This window comes from Macaca mulatta, chromosome 17 (genome assembly GCF_049350105.2).
Source record: "Macaca mulatta isolate MMU2019108-1 chromosome 17, T2T-MMU8v2.0, whole genome shotgun sequence".
Taxonomy (NCBI): domain Eukaryota; kingdom Metazoa; phylum Chordata; class Mammalia; order Primates; family Cercopithecidae; genus Macaca; species Macaca mulatta.
This window is the reverse complement of record NC_133422.1, coordinates 6,350,676-6,372,331: the sequence shown is the minus strand read 5'-3', so window position 1 is coordinate 6,372,331 and position 21,656 is coordinate 6,350,676. Positions and strand designations below refer to the sequence as shown.

The window sequence follows — 21,656 nt, the reverse complement described above, 5'->3', positions numbered from 1 at the left end:
TGACCAAAGAGATGCACGTGGGAAGGAGAGTAGCTTTAGAAACACATTTTGTGCCACTCTGAACTCCAGATGTTAAAGGCCACTGTCATCTATAAAAGCGGATATATTTGTAAACAGCTCGCGGGCCAGCAGTTGGGGTACTCTTGGTGTTCACAATCTGATAAGGGCTGCACAATGATGTCAACATACTGACATTACAAGCTCCAGTAAAAGTGAATCAATGACTACTGTCCAAGCTACTTCTAAACATTGTTACTCTTGTGACAGATGACCATCCAACCTTTCCTGTCCATTTATAGGAAGTATTGAGTACAGTACAGCCTTCTGCGATGCTCCCCATAAGAACACCAGTTTCTAGCTATGATTACAGAAAGGATCTAAATCCATGGGAACTAGTTTGTTAATAATTTTGCGGTAGCAGTATGTCCTGCTTCAGGAGTCCTGCTTCAAGATTGATACTAATCTATCATTTTATCTTATCCCTCTTATTTGTCTGTTTTTAATTTTTGGTTTCCAATTGTTACCATTTCCACTAAAGCTCCCCACTTCCCAAAGGGAACTTTGCACTTTTAATGTGAACTTTTTAACACTTTTTTTCCACCTTTCCTGTGTTATTTATCAAATTCCGTTTCATCTTTTATTTCCTCTCCCTTGCTAGATCCTAAGTTGTTATAGGAAGTCATATTTGCATCTTCCATAAAACCTAGTGTCATGCCTTGATAATGATGCACAGTAAACACTTGTTAAATTAATGAATGAATAAACATGTTTATCTCAAAAAAAATCCATATGCATATGATGATGATGAAGATACCATCTTGTGAAAAAACCTCCAAAGGGCTTTCTCTTACATAATTTTTCCTTGGGGAAAATTAGCGACTTCAGCACTGTGTAAAATTAAATTGTTTTTACCTAGCATACTATATAAGTATTTAGTATTTTCGTATACTGGGTTTGAATCCTGTATTATCATTTATTAGTGTGTTCTTGGAGCCTAGAATTTTTTCTTTGCTAAGTGCAAAGCACAAAACACATGTAAGCTTTCATTAATGGCATATTACTTGTTTCCATTCAGTGATGTAAATTGGGTGACTCTGGCAGAACTGCTCCTTTGCATCCTTAAAGAATTACATCTTTCTAAATACGGATTTAAAAGATTCTTCCTTAGTGTATTTTGTATTTTTTGAGGAATGTGTCTTTTGTGCACGTATTTACTCATAGATCTTGAGAAATCAAGCTACCACACCAGAGGAAAAGTTGTGAAGAGGCCGAGGACTCGGCTTGGCCCTACACTGTATCGGGTTCCCCTTCCCCCACCTCCCGTACCAATTATACACGCTATCCTGGGACACTGAAGGTCTCAGACCTTTTTATGTGTGTGTGTGTTTTTGTTTTGAGACAGGGTCTGGCTGTGTCACCCAGGCTGGAGTGCAGTGATGCGATCATGGCTTACTGCAACCTTGAACTCCTCGGCTCAAGCAATTCTCCTGCCCAGCCTCCTGAGTAGCTGGGACTACAGGCGTGTGCCACTGCACCCAGCTAATTTTTTTTTTTTTTTTTTTTTTTTTAGAGGCGGAGTCTCACTCTGTTGCCCAGGCTGGTCTTTAACTCCTGGGTTCAAGTGATCCTCCCGTCTCAACCTCCCAAAATGCTGGGATTACAGGTGTGAGCCACATACCCAGCCTCAGACTTTTAAAAATGTACTTTTGTACACTGTTTTGGCTGGCTTCACTCTGGGTGAAGGTGAACTCTCCCTGAAGGAATTGAGTGTCCTCACTGTCAACTGAGTATCCTGAATGTCAATCCTGACTGTCGGTCTTGTCCTGGGGCAGGAAAAGAAGCTAACCTTGGACTAGGGGAGAGTAAGGTCTGCTTTTCTCTTTGAAGCCAGGGTGAGAGTCAGAGGCCTAGACTATAAGTTGGAGAAATATGGTGGTAGGAGGTAAGCTGACCCTGTAAAATGGTATCAGGATGGGGAGCTGAGGAAGAAATAGCCACTAACGGCCCTTTATAGGAGAGCATGGCTAATGCTAGAACAGTAGCATCCAATATTCAGTTTTAAGTATCTCCTTTTGTGTGTGGTAATTCCCTGCTGCCACCCCCAAGCTATCAGCCTGGTCTTAGCTGTAAAGCTTATGTGCGTGCTTGCAGGAAAGAGAGAGGCAGCAGCCAGGGACTCAATTATGCAGGATGGAAAATGGCCTACAGAGCCAAAGCAATGAGCTAGGAAGGGTTTGTAGCACTTATGACTACTATTGCAAAAACTTAAGGAGTAGAACCTGCATGGAATCAACTTCCTAGAAATCATGAGATGGAGGTTCAGAATTGTTGTTTGAATGAACTGAGCATATCAGGGACACGGAGTTGTAATTTCAGTTTGATTTTCAACCCCAGATTATACTGATATCCCATATCTCTTTGCTCTGTCATGACTTCTCCAGTGATATTCTAGAGCCTAGGACCCTCTTTGGTCCATGTTCTAAACAATGCACAAATAATGCCTATGCTTCTCTGCATAAAATGTGGTTTGATTTACATTTTATATTTAACATCGCCAGTGTTAACTTGCCTCCCAAAAGCCAGTCCCACATTTCAACTACCTCCTATACTACCTAAGGGGATATTCTACTGTCATCTCAAACAAAACTTCTGAAACTGAACATACCATTCTATCCCCTGAACCTCTCAATTCCTGTGATTAGTGATGCCAGTAAATAGTCATTTGGTTGTTTACTGCCAACTCCATTCATTTATGCCTTCATTACCTACACAATGTGCTTCATACTCATGCCAAATATGCTGTCCGGTTCTTAAGGACTAAGAAGCTTCCTCATACCATCTCTGACCTTTACAGTCCTCCCCATCCCCCAAGTGCCTAATTTGGTCATGAAGCCTTTCCCAGTTCTTGCAACTAGATATGACCCTTCTTTACCATGAACCTCTACCCCAGCCCTGGCACTATTGCACTTTATTTGTAACTCGTTATAGCTACTTTGTATTTTAATCATTTATTTTACGTGATTAAAAAAATCTGCCCCTTAATAAATTTAATGACTAAGTTTCTGCCTTAATCCTCTCTATATCCCCTATAGTGCCAAGCACACATTGTTTGCAGAATTATATTTCATTAGAATGTGTTTAATTGGATTGATTTCAATAAATGTTGAAATGGACATTAATAATAATAAAGGTAGACAGTCATTTTAAAACATTTAGTACCTTGCCTCAGTCTTGCCTCTAAAAAGGGCTTTTTATAACTGCAAAAGGACTGAGTGCTTCATGATATATTAATGCAAAAGCCCAAGTGGCTCTTATAGTTAACCACTGCAGTCTCTACAACTTTGAGTTCCACTTTCTCACTCATAACGCATGCTTTCAGTGGACAGCAAGTAACCTCTCATTCTACAGATGGCATGTTCATCCTGCACATATTAACCATCTACGTGTGAGCACAGTGTTCGACACAAGGAAGAACAGGTTAGATTAATCAATCACAGAGCCTTTTTAAAATTTTTCTTTTTTTTTCACTCTGTCTTTCTGGCCTGATTTTTTTAACATTTTCAAAGAAACTATAGATGCAAAAACCTTCCTTACTAATTCTGCAAGCATCCAGAACATAATTTAGACCTTAGAAATAACCAGAATATTAAAAAAAATACTTTCAAAAATATCTTACTTTTCTCCCCTTTACCATGTGGGTGTCATTTGCCTTTGTGGACTCATCTCCTCCACACAACGGGAAACATGACCACCAATAGTTGCTGAATTTTGCATCAGACAATGGCTATCATTAGTGAAGAATTGACTGTTTCTCAGTTCTAGTTCTAAAAATCCCAAGAAGGGCTCTAGTATGGCTGAGTCAGGCCCATCCTAGGTCCACTAAGTATAGGCACAGGGACAGGACCATGCAAGAATATAAGCGCTCCTTTATTAGGGGGCATGAGGGAGATGGGGGTAGGGAATTCACAGGGGGGAGAATGCCCCAAGTATTATAAAGGAAATAAAGCAGGACAATGTGATAGAAAGTGGGACTAGGAGGAAATTCCTTTAGACTGGTAGATGGTCAAGGGTTCTCTAAGGAGACAATGCTTAAGCAGAGACCTGAATGTTGAGAAACAAAATCTGCTGTGGATGAGGGAACAGAGTAGCCCAGGCAGATTAAACAGAGAGCAAGTGCAAAGGCCAAAGCTGGGAATGAAGGAACAGAAAGATGATAAGAATATAATGAGTAAGAGGGGAAATTGTGTGAGGTGAAGACAGAGAGGTAGACAGGGACCAGCAGGTTATAAGGAGGGGAGTGACCAGATGTGATTTATGCTTTAAAAAGAATATCCTGGTGCTATGTGAAGAATTAATTGTAGAAGGCAAGGCAGATGGATGGATGGTGAGATAGATAGATAGATAGATAGATAGATAGATAGATAGATAGATAGATAGATAGTTAAATGGATGGATGGATAGATGGGTGAATAGATGAATGAATGGATGCATAATGGATATATAGATGTTGAATAGATAATAGATGGATGGATGGATGGATGGATGAATGATAGATGGGTGAATGGATGGATGGATGGGTGAATGGATGAATGGATAGGGAAGGATGGAGATAGATGGATGGATGGATGGATAGATAGATAGATGGATAGATAGATAGTTAAACAGATGGATAGATAGATGGGTGAATAGATGAATGAATGGATACATAATGGATATATAGATGATTGAATAGATAATGGATGGATGGATGGATGATAGATGGGTGAATGGATGGATGGATGGGTGAATGGATGAATTGATAGGGAAGGATGGAGATGGTTGGATGGATAGATAGATAGATAGATAGATAGATAGATAGATAGATAGATAGATAGAGGTGGAGACAGAGATTTATGGAACACGCTGATCAGTTGGATGGGAAGTAAAGAAAAAGAAGTAATTAAGATGACTCCTGAGGATGTTGCCACTTACTGAGATGGGGAAGGCTGAGAGTAACAAGTTTAGATGAAAAAAGTAAGTTCGATTTTGGACATGTCAAACATGAGATGCCTCAGAAATCCAAGTGAACATATCTGGTGGGCAGGTAGATGTGGGAGTCTGAAGCTCAAGGGAAAGAGCAGGGCTGGAGAATCACCAGCTATAAGAGTTGGTTAGATTGCCTGCAAAATAAATATGTTACAGCGAGAAAGAACAAGTCCCTGAGGACCTCCAACATTCAAGGACTGAATATAGGAGAAAAGGCCAGAGGGTTATTTGGAAATCAGGGAATATGAAATCACAAAAGCCAAAGGAAGAACATGTTTTGCGAAGGAGGGATGGGCAATAGCACTGAATGCTGCCAAGAAGTCCAGCAAGATAAAGATTGCAGTGTTAAACGTATCACAGTTTCTCAACCTGTTTGAAAATGGCTTCCCTGCTAAGGAGAATGTTTAGATTGTTTTTTTGTCTGCCCCGCATGAAATGTTAATTTTACAGATATAGTGTATCTGTTTGTGTACTGTAGCATGTTGGAGGACTGCATACCATTTTAGTGTCTTTTTTTTTTTTTTTTTTTTTTTGAGCCCTTAAGAATCAGATTTTGCCCCTTAGTAAGTGATATTGTCCCACTGAGAATGCATGATTCATTGATACATAAATGATTTTGGACAGTAAAAACAGTAGTTGTGGCAGTGAAGCGGGGGTGGAAGCCAATCTGCATTGGATTGAAGAGTGAGTTTGCAGTAAGGAAACAGAACCAGAAATATAGTTACATTTATAGCAGAAAGGTTGAGAGAACTGCCCTGTAATCTAGCCTCTGCACTCGAACCTGCCGCTAACAAGGCAAGCGCTTTATTTGTGTCTCAGTTTCCTTCTTCATCTGTAAAAGTGGAATAATAGTAACTACCTCAAAAGGTTGTTGGAAGGGTTAAGAGAGTTGATAGCAATATATGTAAAGTATTTAGAATTGTGCCTGGTGTTAATACATGGTATATGTTCTAAGTTAGCCGTTATTCTTATGAATGACGATATTAGCTGTAAAACGGAGATGAAAGATAGGACCTGCTGGATGTAGTTCCTTATCAAAGAGGGGACTATCACAGGAGGTGAATGTGAAGTAGAAAGAAACATTAGTCAGGAGAGACTGGAGGTGTTTCACTGCTGATTAAATGGAACCACTTGCAAGAAGATACTGAGAACAATAGTTCTGTATCTCTAAAATAGGGAAAGAGAATGGTCCCGGGGCATAGGTGAAAGCATTGCTCTTAAGCAGGAAGAGACACATCTCTTCCATGGCTAACAAACAGAAAGAAGAAAAGAATAGCAATCTTTATCACATATCTATTTCTGCCCTACACACAATGTCCAAAGACAGTGATATAAAACAACAATTTACAATTTCTCATGATTCAGTAGGTTGGCTGGACTCAGCCAAGTATTTCTGCTGGTCTCATCTGACATTACTCACAGGGCTGTAAGTAGTTGCTAGACCGGGGCTGGAGGGTCTAAGATGACCTCATATGTACGTCTGTGGCCTTGGTGCTAGCTCTCGGCTGGGCCTCTCTCTGAACTTGGTTTTTCCTCATTCAGTAGTCAAGCTCAGACTTTCTTATCTGGTACTGACATGCTTTAAAAGGGCAAAGATAAAAGCCATAAGGTCTCTTGAGGTCTGGGCTCTGGAACTCACACATCACTTCCACCATATCTTAGTTAAAGCAAGTCACAAGACCAGCCCAGATTCAAGGAATGGGCAAATAGACTCCACTTCTTGATAGTAAGAAGTGCAAAATATTGTGGCCATGTTTTTCTCTGTCTCCCAAACATGGATGCATATAAATCTGTAGATCTGGTAAACATTGAAGCAGTTCCCTTTCAAATGGCTTTAGTTTTCCCTGTAAAGTAGAAAAGCTCACCTGCTGTGAAGCAGGGGAAGGAGTGGAAAGAGAGAAAGCAATGATTGCATATCTGAAAAGGCTGCCGGTTTAAAATAGTGCTTGAGCAGAATGGGAGAGATAGCTGCCAGATGTCATCAGAGGACTTCTAGCCAACGTATGGGGCCCATTTGCAGGTGCAGCCATGCGTTTATATCAATATCCATTTGCCTTGTTGTGTGATTTTCATCACTAGTACTCAACAGCTCAGGTGGAGGCTGGGCAAAGACAGACGCTGGATTCATCCAGGGTTGGGGCCTTGCCAGCTGGGTATGATGAAAAGAAAATCAGGGGAGGGAGGTTAGGATCGTTGGCAGGAGAGTAGTTAAAATGACAGACCATGACACTGAAGTTGAGTAGGGAATGAAATGGGGACAGGATTTCCCCTTTTACCTTGTAATACTAGCTTGAAAATGTTTACCTTTTTGCAAGATAATTTTAAAAAATAACCTCATTCCTTGCTTCCTTAAGATTGGTAGCAATACACTTTCATCAAATACATACTAAGACAGCTGAAGTAATAATGCAAGTGATAGGTTTAAAATGATTTCTCCTTGTCTGGACTAGTAGATTCCTATTACTTTGACTGTTAAGGGCATCCCTGACTGAAATCTCTGAGATTTGTTGTTGGTGAATTCCATCCTCACATTCTGTAAGTATTAAGGAGAAGTTACCTCTTTAAAATGATATTTAGTACTATAATTTTGTGCTTTTTTTCGCTAGTGGACACCTTTTTAAAAATAAACGTACCACTTTATATTTTTCAGTTCATAATATATTTTGCTACACAAGCGTGTAGCAACTAATCTATAGGAGCACAGTTCAGTTTTGTGTTCAGTTTTTCAAGGCTTAATATATTACTCTGGCTTCTTGTTTCAGTGTGTTTCACCCTCCATTTAGCTGGACTGTGTTACTCAGGCCCAGTTGCCGGGCAAGCCAAGTCTTTTCTGGCTGTTTCCGGCACAAACATGTACCTCTGCTGTGAGCCACGCAGCTTCTTCTATCACACAGAAACATGGCTAGGTCACCTCTGCAACCACCTGATATTTGATACCCAGGCCTGTTTGTTTCCACGCAATCCCATGCCCAGAACCTCTGGGACTCTTTCTCCCTTAGCAGCCTTTTGCCTGCCCCACCTCCACCACCCAAGGTCAGGTTCCATCAGATATCATCCTTCTCGCCCTGAAAGCCTACATCCTGTTTAAATTTCTTAATGTTTTATTTACATCATTCCTCTGCTTAAAAAATCTTTAAAGACCCTACATGATTTTCCATTGCCTACAGCTTCATTTAAATTCCTTCCTCTAATATTTCAGGTCCCGTATTTACTTTAGCCTGGCTTATGAAAATACTTTAAGGCAGCTTACGATAGAAATGTTAGAATTCAATTAGTTAGCTCCACGTAGCTAAGTTTTCCACAATCTGAGCTCTTCTGTATTTCCAGTATGGCCGTTGAACAGTTTCTCGTAGGCTGCTTCCTATCCAATGAAACAGTGGTTCTCAACCTTGGTTGTCCATTGGAATTACTAGGGAATCCCCCCAGCAATCCCTTTTCCCCATTCTTAAAATTTTAATATATTTAATTGACAAAGATTATATATATTCAAGGCATGTAACATGATTATTTCATATATGTATACATTGTATAATGATTATCATGGTCAAATTAATTAATGCATCCTTCACCACCCATGGTGTACCTTAGATCCTCAGAACTTGTTCATCTTTTTTTTTTTTTTTTTTTTTTGAGATGGAGTCTCACTCCATTGCCCAGGCTGGAGGGCGGTGGCGTGATCTCTGCTCACTGAAACCTCTGCCTCCTGGGTTTAGGCGATTCTCCTGCCTCGGCCTCTCGAGTAGCTGGTATTATAGGCATGCACCACCAAGCCCGGCTAATTTTTGTATTTTTAGCAGAGACGGGGTTTTGCCATGTTGGTCAGGCTGGTCTCAAACTCCTGACCTCATGTGATCCGCCTGCCTCAGGCTCCCATAATGCTGGGATTACAGGCGTGAGCCACCTTGCCGGACCAGAACTTGTTCATCTTATAACTGAAAGTTTGTATCCTTTGACCAACATCTCCCCATTTCCCTCACACCCCCAACCCCTGACAGCCACCATTCTACTCTGTTTCTATAAATTGGACTTTTTTAGATTATACATAAATATGAGATCATACAGTACTTGTCTTTTGATTCTTGGCTTATTTCCCTTAATGTAATAGCCTCCAGTTCCATCCATGTTGTTGCAAATGGCAGAATTTCCTTCTTTTTCTTTCTTTCTTGTTTTTTTGAGACGGAATTTCACTCTTGTCGCCCACGTTGTAGTGCAGTGGTGTGATCTTGGCTCACTGCAACTTATGCCTACAGGGTTCAAGCAATTCTCCTGCCTCAGCCTCCCGAGTAACTGGGATTATAGGTGCCCACCGTCACACCCAGCTAATTTTTGTGTTTTGGTAGAGATGGAGTTTCACCATGTTGGCCAGGTTGGTCTCAAACTCCTGACCTCAGGTGATCCGCCCGCCTCAGCCACCCAAAGTGCTGGGATTACAGGCATGAGCTACCGTGCCCAGCCTTCCCTTCTTTTTCGTAACTGAATAATATTCCTGTCTCTCTGTGTGTGTATACACACCACTTTTACAGACACACATCACTTTTTCTTTATCCATTCATCCATTGATGGACATTTAGGTTATCTTCATTATCTTTGCTATTGTGAATAATCATGCAATAAACATGGAATACAGATATCTCTCTGAGATACCAATTTCATTTCCTTTGGGTATATGCCCAGAAATGGGATAGATGGATCATATGGTAGTTCTATTTTTAATTTTTTGAGAAACTGCCATACTGTTTTCCATAATAGCTGTACCAATTTACATCCCCACCAACAGTGTTCAAGGATTCCTTTTTCTCCACACCCTTGACAACACTCGTCATCTCTTATCTTTTTGATAATAGCTATCTTAACAGGTGTGATGCAGTATCTCTTAGTTTGGGTTTTCCTTTCCCTGAGGATTAGTGATGTTGAGCATCTTTTCATATACCTGTTGGCTATTTGTATGTCTTCTTCAGGAAAATGTCTATTCAGGTCCTGTGCCCGTCTTTTAATCCGATTGTTTTTGTGCTTTTGGGTTGTGTGAATTCCTCATATATTTTGGATATTAAGCCCTTATCAGATATATGGTCTGCAAATATTTTCTTCCATTCTATAGGTTGCTTTTTCATTTTGTTGATTGTTTCCTTTGTTGGGCAAAAGTTTTTTGGTTTGATAAAATCCTATCTGTCTATCTTTGCCATTGTTAACTGTGCTTTTGGGGCATAGCCAAAAATTACTGACAAAACCAATGTCAAGGAGTTTTTTTTTTTCCTATATTTTCTTCTAGGAGTTTTATAATTTCAGTAGAAATGTTAGAATTCAATTAGTTAGCTCCACGTAGCTAAGTTTTCCACAATCTGAGTTCTTCTATATTTCCAATATAGCTGCTGAACAGTTTCTCATAGGCTGCTTCCTATCCAATGAAACAGTGGTTCTCAACCTTGGTTGTCCATTGGAATTACCTAGGGAATCGCCCCAGCAATTGCTTTTCCCCCTTTTTTTTAACATTTTAATATATTTAATTATATATGTTTAATGTAATATAGTTAACATATTTAATTTAATAATTAAATTAATTAAATTTAATTAATTAATTTAATAATTTAATATATTTAATTATATATATATTCAAGGCATGTAACATGATTATTTCATATATGTATATGTTGTATAATGATTATCATGGTCAAATTAATTAATGTATCCATCACTACCCATGGTGTACCTTAGATCCTCAGAACTTGTTCACTTTTTTTTTTTGAGATGGAGTCTTGTTCCACCGCCAAAACCAACATACAAAACCAACATACAAAAATCGGTTGTGTTTCTGTATACTGACAATGAACTATCCAAAAAAGGCATCAAGAAAAATAATACCAAATTACAATAACATCAAAAAGAATAAAATACTTAAGAATAAATTTAAGAAAAGAGATGAAAGATCTATACACTGAAAACTATAAAACATTGATGGAAGAAACTGAAGACACAAATAAATGGAAAGATATCCATGTCCATGGACTAGAAGAATTAATATCATTAAAGGGTCCCTACTACTCAAAGCAATCTACATATTCAATGGAATCCCTATCAAAATTCCAATGGCATTTTTCATAGAAATATTTTTTATCCTAAAATTTATATGGAACCGCAAAAGATGCCAGATAGCCAAAGCAATCTTAACAAAGAAAAATAAAGCTAAAGGCATCAAAGTCCCTGATTTCAAACTGTATTGCAAAGCTATGGTAATCAAAACAGTATGGTATTGGCATAAAAACATACACATAAGTCAATGAAACAAAATAGAAATCCCAGAAATAAGCTCACACATATATGGTCAACTAATCTCTGACAAGGGTGCCAAGAATACACAATGAAGAAAGAAAAATCTCTTTGATAAATGGTGTTGGAAAAACTGGATATCCACAGGCAAAAGAGTGAAGTTGGACTTATGTTTTATACCACATACGATAATTAACTTGAAATGGATTAGAGACTTAAATATAAGATCTGAAAACAGCGATCTTGATGTAATTGAACTGGTTATAGGTGGGCACTGGGATTTTTAAAGGCTCTTGGTGATTTTAACATGAATTCAGAGCTGAGAAGCACTACATTAGAAGTTTATTAATTCTCCCTATAGCATTCACTGCTTTCCCCATTAATATTACTCTTCTCTTCTTTGCTTGTCTAACCCCTACCCTCTTTGAGATCCAACTCAAAGTGACCAAAAGGATAGGTCACAGATCTCAACTCAAAGTGTCATATAGTGATCCAAACTCATAGATCCAACTCAAAGAATACTATGGGATCTTTCTTTACCACCCAATGCCAATACGTTCCCATAGCATATACCTTGTTTGTATTTATTTGGCTCTTAGCATATACTTATTTTACTTCTGTGTGTTCTTCCTGACTCTTCAAAAGTTTGAAGGTGTAGAAGGGAAAGGACTGTTATTTTACAGCTTTTTAAAAATCCCTAGAACCTAACACAATACCTTTCACACTATGTGCCATTTTTGTGTTTTACGGGAGGTGATGATGGTAACGATGATGATGATGGTGATGATGATATAGCAGATGCCCGTTCAGTGCTGTGACCTAGCCTCTTAAATTTCCTTATTTCTCTTTTTTTTTTTTTCTTTTTTTTGAGACGGAGTCTCGTTCTGTCTCCAGGCTGGAGTGCAATGGCACAATCTCCGCTCACAGGATCCTGTGTTTCCCAGGTTCAAGCGATTCTCCTGCCTCGGCCTCCAGAGTAGCTAGGATTACAGGCATGTGCCACCATGCCCAGCTAATTTTTGTGTTTTTAGTAGAGACAGGGTTTCACCGAGTTCGCCAGGATGGTCTTGATCTCTTGACCTCATGATCCGCCTGCCTCGGCCTCCCAAAGTGCTGGGATTACAGGTGTGAACCACCACGCCTGGCCAAATTTCCTTATTTCTTAATGGGGCTGCCCTGAGGCAACTGGAACAGACTTTACTTTTTTTTTTTTTTTCTTTTTTTTTTTTTGAGACAGAGTCTCGCTCAGTGGCCCAGGCTGAAGTGCACTGGTGCAATCTCCATTCACTGCAACCTCCGTTTCCTGGGTTCAATGGATTCTCCTGCCTCAGCCTCCTGAGTAGCTGGGACTACAGGCATGCGCCACCATATCCAGCTAATTTGTGTATTTTTAGTAGAGATGGGGTTTCATCATGTTTGCCAGGCGGGTCTCAAACTCTGATCTCAAGTGATCCACCTGCCTCGGCCTCCCAAAGTGCTAGGATTTCAGGCTTGGGCCACCGCGTCCAACCCAGACTCTACTTTTTACAGACAAAGCTGACGTGTTTGGGAATTCAGCCACTCCCGCCTTAACTCAATGACTCTGAGTACCCCAATTCTCCTGGCCCCCGGTTGGGACAACACTGGGGTGACCTGCACTGTCTCCTGTGTCGCCTCTGAGTTTGAGTCAGTTTAGATTATACCTCATTTAGGCTCATTTCCTTCTCAGTTCCATTCCCCACTCCCTTGCTGGTTTTCCTGGGAACACTTCCTAAATAAATCATTTTTACATAAATTATTGTCGAAGGTTCTGCCTATAGGGGGAGTGGGGACAGGTAGGCAACCTAAGACAGATAATAGTAATATAATAAGAGTACTAGTAATAGTGATTATTATTTATTGAATATTTTCTATGTGCAAGGCATTAACTAATTTAATCCTCAGAATTCAATAGGTACTACAGTTATCCTCATTTTACACATGGGGAAACTGAGGCTTATAGAGGTTAAGTAATTTGCTGAAGGTCACACAGATAATAAAAGAACAGCTGAGAAAAGGAAAAGGAAAAACAAGGACAGTAGAAGCTCAAATCAAATAAAAAATTAATAAATGTCAACAAATGACCACTTTAATAAGCTTTATGGGCTGGTTAGAAACTAAACCATCATGTGTACTTTTTTTGACAAAATAACTTTTGAGTTCCAATAAACAATTTACAAACATTTGAAACACAACAGCTTGTAGTTTAGAAACTTCATTTCTAGTTTACCACCAGAAAATCTTCTTCTACTTGCCTCCCTCTTCCTCACTCCTCCCTTAATACTTTCTTAATAGTATGTACCCCTGATCCCAGGAAGTAAAACCTATATTTGGACAATTAATAATTTAGATCTAGGCTGGGCATGGTGGCTCATGCCTGTAATCCCAGCACTTTGGGAGGCCGAGGCAGGCAGATCACTTGAGGTCAGGAGTTTGAGACCAGCCTGGCCAACATGGTGAAACCCTGTCTCTACTAAAAGTACAAAAATTAGCCAGGTGTGGTGGCACATGCCTGTAATCCCAGCTACTTGGGAGGCTGAGGCAGGAGAATCACTTCAGTCTGGGAGGTGGAGGTTGCAGTGAGCCGACATCATGCCACTGCACTCCAGCCTGGGTGACAGAGCAAGACTCTGTCTCAAAACAAAACAATAGATCTAGTACATATTAAATGTGTATATTTAGGCTAGCCTGGAAACTACCATGCATGCTTTGTCTCTAGAATAGGCATTCTGAATTACAAACAATGCATTTTGGAATGAATTTACAAAATGTACTATTCATAAATTGAGAATGTTTACATAATACCATTACTTTAATAACATTATAAACTCATACATCGTTTTAAATTTTATGTTTGAATTTTACAGTAGTCTGATCTACTTATATGTATAGTGACCCAAAGGGAGGGGGAAAAATGTAGATCAAAATATCTTTTTATTCAAATCATTTGTCTCCCTCTCAGAAATTTAGTAATGCAGCAGCTTTTCCATTTATAATTTGTGGGATCTTGTGCAAGTTATATAACCTCACTTGGCTTTAGTTTTCATATTTGTTAACTAGGAATATTGCCAAGATTGTAGGATTGTTGTACAGGTTAGAGAGATTGTATTTAAAGGGTTCAGTGCAGGGCCTGGCATATAGCGGACATTCAGCAAATTGTATCTAATAATAATGATAGTAATTCTTCCCTGGCCGGTCTAGCCTAATGCCTTTGAAGTCTGTGACTTCTCTTGAAATAAACAATAAGCATTAATAAAAAATGACACAGATGAATGGCAGTTACAAACTGAGCTTTCCGAACTATGCTTCATGCCTTGTTTTTTGTTCTTTTTCTCTTTATTCTCACACATGCCAAACCTGTGCTTCCAGCTTTACGTTCTTGCATCCTATTCTCCCCATTCCTAGCCAGTTCAGCTGCATCTCTTCCAGATACGTTATGTTTCATATTTAATTTTTTTTAAAAGATAAGGTCTTACTCTGTCACCAGGGCTGGAGTGTAGTGGCACAATCTCAGCTCACTGCAACCTCCACCTCCCACGTTTAAGCAATTCTCCTGCCTCAGCCTCCCAAGTAACTGGGACTACAGGCACACGCCACCACACCTGGCTAATTTTTGTATCTTTAGTAGAGACAGAGTTTCACCATGTTGGCCAGGGTGGTCTCAAACTCCTGACATCATGTGATCCACTCGCCTTGCCTACCAAAGTGCTGGGATTACAGGCATGAGCTACCGTGGCCCAGCGTTTTTTTGTTTTGTTTTGTTTTGTTTTGTTTGCTTTTGAGATGGAGACTTGCTGTGTCGCCCAGGCTGCAGTGCGGTGGCACAGTCTTGGCTCACTGCAACTTCCACCTCTTGGGTTCAAGCAATTCTCCTGCCTCAGCCTCCCAAGTAGCTGGGACTACAGGCACGCGCCACCATACCTGGCAAATTTTTGGATTTTTAGTAGAGACAGGGTTTCACCATGTTGGCCAGGGTGGTCTCAAATTCCTGACCTCAAGTGATCCTCCCGCCTCGGCCTCCCAAAGTGCTGGGATTACTGGTGTGAGCCACTGCGCCCAGCCTATCTTTCATATTTTAAAAGATGGTTTAACAAGGCACATGTGCACTACTTGCACAGGAGGTATTCCTATTCCCACCTGCCCTCCGCTCCATGCCTACTCCATTAGACAGATGGCTATGCCATGATACTTGCTGAGTTCCTTTTGTATACTGTGCCTCACTGGCTATTATGCAATAGCTAGTATGGTGTCTGGAACATGATGGGTCCTTATAAATGTTTATTCTGTTTTCACTAACATTGACCTTCATATGAAATTGTACATCCCTGTTCTAATATCTCTTTTAGTAAAGCAGATATGCTTTAATCTTAAACTCTTGTGCCAGGGCTATGTTTTATAAGTCTAAGTATAATATGGTAACTTTTCTAAAAAGAAAATTTGTATTTTATTTACAGTGAAATAAACAATACAAGATTGATTTTCTTCACTGAAAATAATAGCAATATTTTCTGCATTATTTCTAGGTAAACCACCAAATACTTATTTTTTGTAGATTTTTCAGGTTTTGCTTATAAATCAAGATGAGGGCTGGGCATGGTGGCTCACGACTATAATCCCAACATTTTGGGAGGCTGAGGCAGAAGGATTGCTTGACCCCAGGAGTTTGAGATCATCCTGGGCAACATAGTGAGACCCCATTTCTAAAAAAAAAAAAAAAAAAATTATCCAGTCACGGCGGCATATGCCTGTTATCTCAGCTACTTGGAAGGCTGTGGAGGGAGGGTCACTTGAGCCACAAGGTCAAGGCTGCAGTAAGCTTCGATCACGTCACTACACTTCAGTCTGGGTAATAGAGCAAGGCCCTATCTCTCAAAAGAAAAAAAAAATCAAGACAAGGCTGTGGATATACTCATTGAAAAAGACAGAAGACAACAGACAGGTCAGTTGTCAGTATCCATGGCCTCTCATTCTGTCTTGACCATGAAACAGAAGTGTTGAACATGCACCTGATAAAAAGCTTATGAAGATATAGCCTCAACAAAGGAATGCAGACAGCAGCAACCAAATGTGAACAACACTGGTGGGCTCTTCCATTCAAACTTTCACTATAACTTGTTCCTTCACATTCATTTCATAAAAACAAAATCTACACTGAAATTCTTGTTTGGCAAACCCACATGTTTCTGTCTGGTAATTCCCTTTACTGTTATTGATTTTTTTAGATATATTCTTAAAATCAATATAATTATTGATTTTTAGATATATTCTTAAAACTCCTTCAATGCCATCCCCATTAAGCTACCAATGACTTTCTTCACAAAATTGGAAAAACTACTTTAAAGTTCATATGGAACCAAAAAAGAGCCCGCATTGCCAAGACAGTCCTAAGCCAAAAGAACAAAGCTGGAGGCATCACGTTACCTGACTTCAAAGTATACTACAAGGCTACAGTAACCAAAACAGTATGGTACTGGTACCAAAACAGAGATATAGACCAATGGAACAGAACAGAACCCTCAGAAATAACCACATCTACAACCATCTGGTCTTTGACAAACCTGACAAAAACAAGAAATGGGGAAAGGATTCCCTATTTAATAAATGGTGCTGGGAAAACTGGCTAGCCATAAGTAGAAAGCTGAAACTGGATCCCTTCCTTACACCTGATACAAAAATTAATTCAAGATGGATTAGAGACTCAAATGTCAGACCTAAAACCATAAAAACCCTAGAAGAAAACCTAGGCAATACCATTCAGGACATAGGCATGGGCAAGGACTTCATGTCTAAAACACCAAAAGCAATGGCAACAAAAGCCAAAATTGACAAATGGGATCTAATTAAACTAAACAGCTTCTATTTGCAAAGCAAAATAAACTACCATCAGACTAAACAGGCAACCTACAGAATGGGAGATAATTTTTGTAATCTACTCATCTGAAAAAGGGCTAATATCCAGAACCTACAAAGAACTCAAACTAATTTACAAGAAAAAAATAACCCCATCAAAAAGTGGGCAAAGGATATGGACACTTCTCAAAAGAAGACATTTATGCAGCCAACAGACACATGAAAAAATGCTCATCATCACTAGCCATCAGAGAAATGCAAATCAAAACCGCAATGAGATACCATCTCACACCAGTTAGAGTGGTGATCATTAAAAAGTCAGGAAACAACAGGTACTAGAGGATGTGGAGAAATAGTAACACTTTTACACTGTTGGTGGGACTGTAAACTAGTTCAACCATTGTGGAAGACAGTGTGGCGATTCCTCAAGGATCTAGAACTAGAAATACCATTTGACCCAGCCATCCCATTACTGGGGATGTACCCAAAGGATTATAAATCATGCTGCTATAAAGACACACGCACATCTATGTTTATTGTGGCACTATTCACAATAGCAAAGACTTGGAACCAACCCAAATGTCCATCAACGATAGACTGGATTAAGAAAATGTGGCACATATACATCTTGGAATACTATGCAGCCATACAAAAGGATGAGTTCATGTCCTTTGTAGGGACATGGATGAAGCTGGAAACCATCAATCTCAGCAAACTATCGCAAGAACAGAAAACCAAACACCGCAAGTTCTCACTCATAGGTGGGAATTGAACAATGAGAACACTTGGACACAGGAAGGGGAACATCACACACTGGGGCCTGTTGTGGGGTCGGGGGAGGGGGGAGGGATAGCATTAGGAGACATATCTAATGTAAATGACGAGTTAATGGGTGCAGCACACCAACATGGCACATGTATACATATGTAACAAACCTGCACGTTGTGCACATGTACCCTAGAATATAAAGTTTAAAAAACAAAACAAACAAACAAAAAAACTCCTACTAGTCACAGATCAATCATGAGCTTCATTGTAACATTTTATAAAATTTATTTCTTCCTCCCACATCTCTTCAACATTTATTTCTTGGAAGAATTGATAGCTCAATACTCGACAATAAATGTCATATCTAAAATGACAATTAAAACAATTCAAGAATGCTACTAGTAGAGCTCATGTAGAGAGAAACCTGGACACTTCAGGGTCACTTTCTGGAAGAACAGATAGGTCCCCAAAACAGGAGAGTTCAAACAGAGCCCATTCAAATCGGCAAATTTATCAACAGCTAAAGTATTCAATGGGAGGCCTGTAGACAAAGATACTCAGTGATTAAGTGGCCTACATACACCTTACAGCTTTTCTTTCAAATATCAACTATAAGAGAAGCCCTATTTTTAAAGTCTCTTGGGTATTTTAACTAGTTTCTGAATTACCTGTAGGAAGCGCTGACTTAGTTGTGTAGAGTTGCTATATGTGTTTACCATTAAATCCAGATGATGTTTTATATCAAAATTTATGTTATGCAAAGCCAAGTCACTCAATCTTTAGTCAGTCAATGTGTTCGTCAAATATACTTTGAAATGCTTTTGTCCACTTTTATAGCACTCATTCTCAACCTTCATCACAGGAAGAATACATGAGACCTTCATCGACATGTACACATTAATGCCTACACATCTGCCTGATGTCAGGCAGACTGAGGGCTTCATAAATGTTGATGGAAGCTTTATATCTTTTGCTCTGTGTTTCCTTTTGACTCTGCAACAATGAAGCTCAGCTGAGAGCATGTCGGGATCTGGTAAGTCACTTCTGTACATGGCGTTCCTCTGACATACTGAGTTTGAGTTATCCCATGACTGATAGTACCAGAGATATGCATTTAAGAGCTCTGAGGTGCTGTTCTGAGAATATATCTTTCAGCTCCTGAAGAACGTGTTGCACTGTTGGAGCACTTTGGGTTTCTTTACAGTAACTCTGAAGTTAGTTGAGATTCCAAGTTGCCTTGCTGAGCTCTGTGGAATTTCCCAGAGAGTTTCATTTGAATATCAAGTTTGGTTGCCAAATTTGTGGCTTCCTCAAACCAAAACTCGTGATGAATTCAATATTTTCCATCACTTTATTGAGTGCATGCAGTACAGCAGTCAAGCTATTGGCTGCAAAGAAGAAATCAGAGGTTTGCCCCCGGAAATTTTCCCCAGAGGCTCTTGTAAAAGATAGGACATTTTAAAGAACAACAATGATGGCAGTGAAATCAAAATCTGCTACTGTACTACAGAGTACAAATGCTTGGCCAGCTATACAGTTATTCCATCTAGTATTTAGGTCACTATTTATACCATCTAAAACAAGTGCCTATAGGAGGTCCGCTACAGTTCAAAAGCATCATGCCTGCCTGTCCACAAAGAATGGCACATTTCCTTCAGTCCTTTACCCTTTTCTTCACTGTTCTGAAAAAGAACAGAAATTACATTGCCAAGCTCTAAAAGTAGTTGCAGCCAACGATGGAAAAAAGAACAAGCTTCCTCAACTGTTCCTATAACAATTGTTATAGGAAAAGTTATAGCATTTGTTCCTCAACTGCTCCCATAACAGGCACTGATTTTGCCCCCCACATATTTAAGGCACAGGAAGAGCAGAGTATGTAGATAGCATCTAGAAGCAAACAACTTCCATTTTAGAAGAAAATCCACCGGACAGAATGTAAATCTGGCCATGACAATATTCCATATTTAGTTCCCACTTCTAACTTTCAGAGTGAAATTTCGCAGCCAAAATTTCTGCATCTGTCTCATAAGGTGGGAAGCCCACAGATTCCACTCCCAGGTCATGAGATTCATCAACAAACCTCACCAACACTGTAGGTGCTCTTCTCCGGCTATGTCAGTGATAATGGAAAAGAAGCGTGAGTCGCTCACGTCCCTGAGGGTTTCTTCCCAAATGCAGCTCTCACAGATCTCTAGCAGCCTCTAAAATCTCACAGACTCTAGCATCTAATTCGGTTGTATTTTAGGAAAAAAAAAAAAAAAAGTGCTCGTGGTTGTCATCTCAAAACACTTTCTCAAGACCTCCTCACCAGAATTTATCTGTACTCCAGCAGTGTTTCGATGTTATCAAGAGTAAAGAGACCTTCTGGCATTTCATCAGCCTCATGTCTATCCAGAGATATATTTTGTTTTTCCATCAAAATCAAAATTTCCAGTAGAGATTTTAGGGGCTCTTTATTTTCTTTCTCTCTAGGGGTTAGAGGCAAAGTGTCCACACTCTTCCCTTGGCTGGCTTCTTCCACACTGGGCTTCTGAACACTGCTGTTGTTAGTATCTTTATGTTTTCATTCCCGTTCAGAAGTTTCATCAACTTTTTTCTGTTTCAGTGTTCTAATTTCATCTTTCCTCAATTATTTTATTCATTTTTTGTGTCTACTATGTGGATGTTCAAATGACTGGTAAGATCAAATATTGGGTCGGGCACGGTGGCTCGCACCTGTAATCCCAGCACTTTGGGAGGCCGAGGTGAGCGGATCTTGAGGTCAGGAGCTCAAGACCAGCCTGACCAACATGGTGAAACCTCGTCTCTACTAAAAATACAAAAATTAGCTGGGGGTGGTGGCACACTCCTGTAATCCCAGCTACTTAGGAGGCTGAGGCAGGAGAATTGCTTGAACCCCGGAGGTGGAGGTTGCAGTGAGCCGAGATTGTGCCACTGCACTCCAGCCTGAGTGATAGAGCAAGACTCTGTCTCAAAAAAAAAAAAAAAAAAAAAAAAGATCAAATATTGCTGGGATTGCATTATCTTGAAGATTTTCTATTAGGACTAGCTCTACAGATGGTAGAGGACTCAGAAGAGGTTGGCACCTAATTGAGAATGTGTATTTAATTAATTAGATGTTTTATCTTATAGGTCTGCTCTCTGACATTTCTCCACCTACTTTGTGCATCTAGATGGATCCTGTGGGAACCTGAAGAAGACCAAGTTGGACCGTGTGCTCTTTTGCATACAGGTGGGGACACCACAGAAGATCTGCGCTGTGGCCCCACACTGCCTCAGGAGGCAGTAAGGCCAGCTCTGCAGGGTTTGTGCACCAACAGAGAAGCTAAAACTAGTCTGGTAACTTTTTTTTTTTTTTTAAATAAATAGAGATGGGGGATCTCACTATGTTGCCCAGGCTGGTCTCGAACTTCTGGGCTGAAGTGATCCTCCTGCCTCAGCCTCCCAAAGTACTGGGATTGCAGCTGTGAGCCACTGTGCCTGGCCCTGGTTTGGTAACTTTATTATTTTTATTTTTTTTTTTTTTGAGACGGAGTTTTGTTCTTGTTGCCCAGGCTGGAGTGTAGTGGCGCAGTCTTGGCTCACTGCAATCTCTGCCTACCGAGTTCAAGCAGTTCTCCTGCCTCAGCTTCCCAAGTAGCTGGGATTATAGGCGCCCACCACCATGCCTGGCTACGGCTAATTTTTTGTATTTTTAGTAGAGACAGGGTTTCACCATGTTGGTCAGGCTG

At 39.9% G+C, this 21,656-nt stretch overlaps 1 protein-coding gene and 1 pseudogene across 3 annotated transcripts in view; both read right to left on the bottom strand.

Annotated features, from left to right (window-relative positions):
• CDK8 (cyclin dependent kinase 8) overlaps positions 1–21,656 on the bottom strand; it is a 243,778-nt gene that overhangs the window by 150,548 nt on the left and 71,574 nt on the right. The gene's annotated exons all lie outside the window — the stretch shown is intronic.
• On the bottom strand, positions 18,574–20,341 carry LOC100430795 (52 kDa repressor of the inhibitor of the protein kinase pseudogene; annotated as a pseudogene).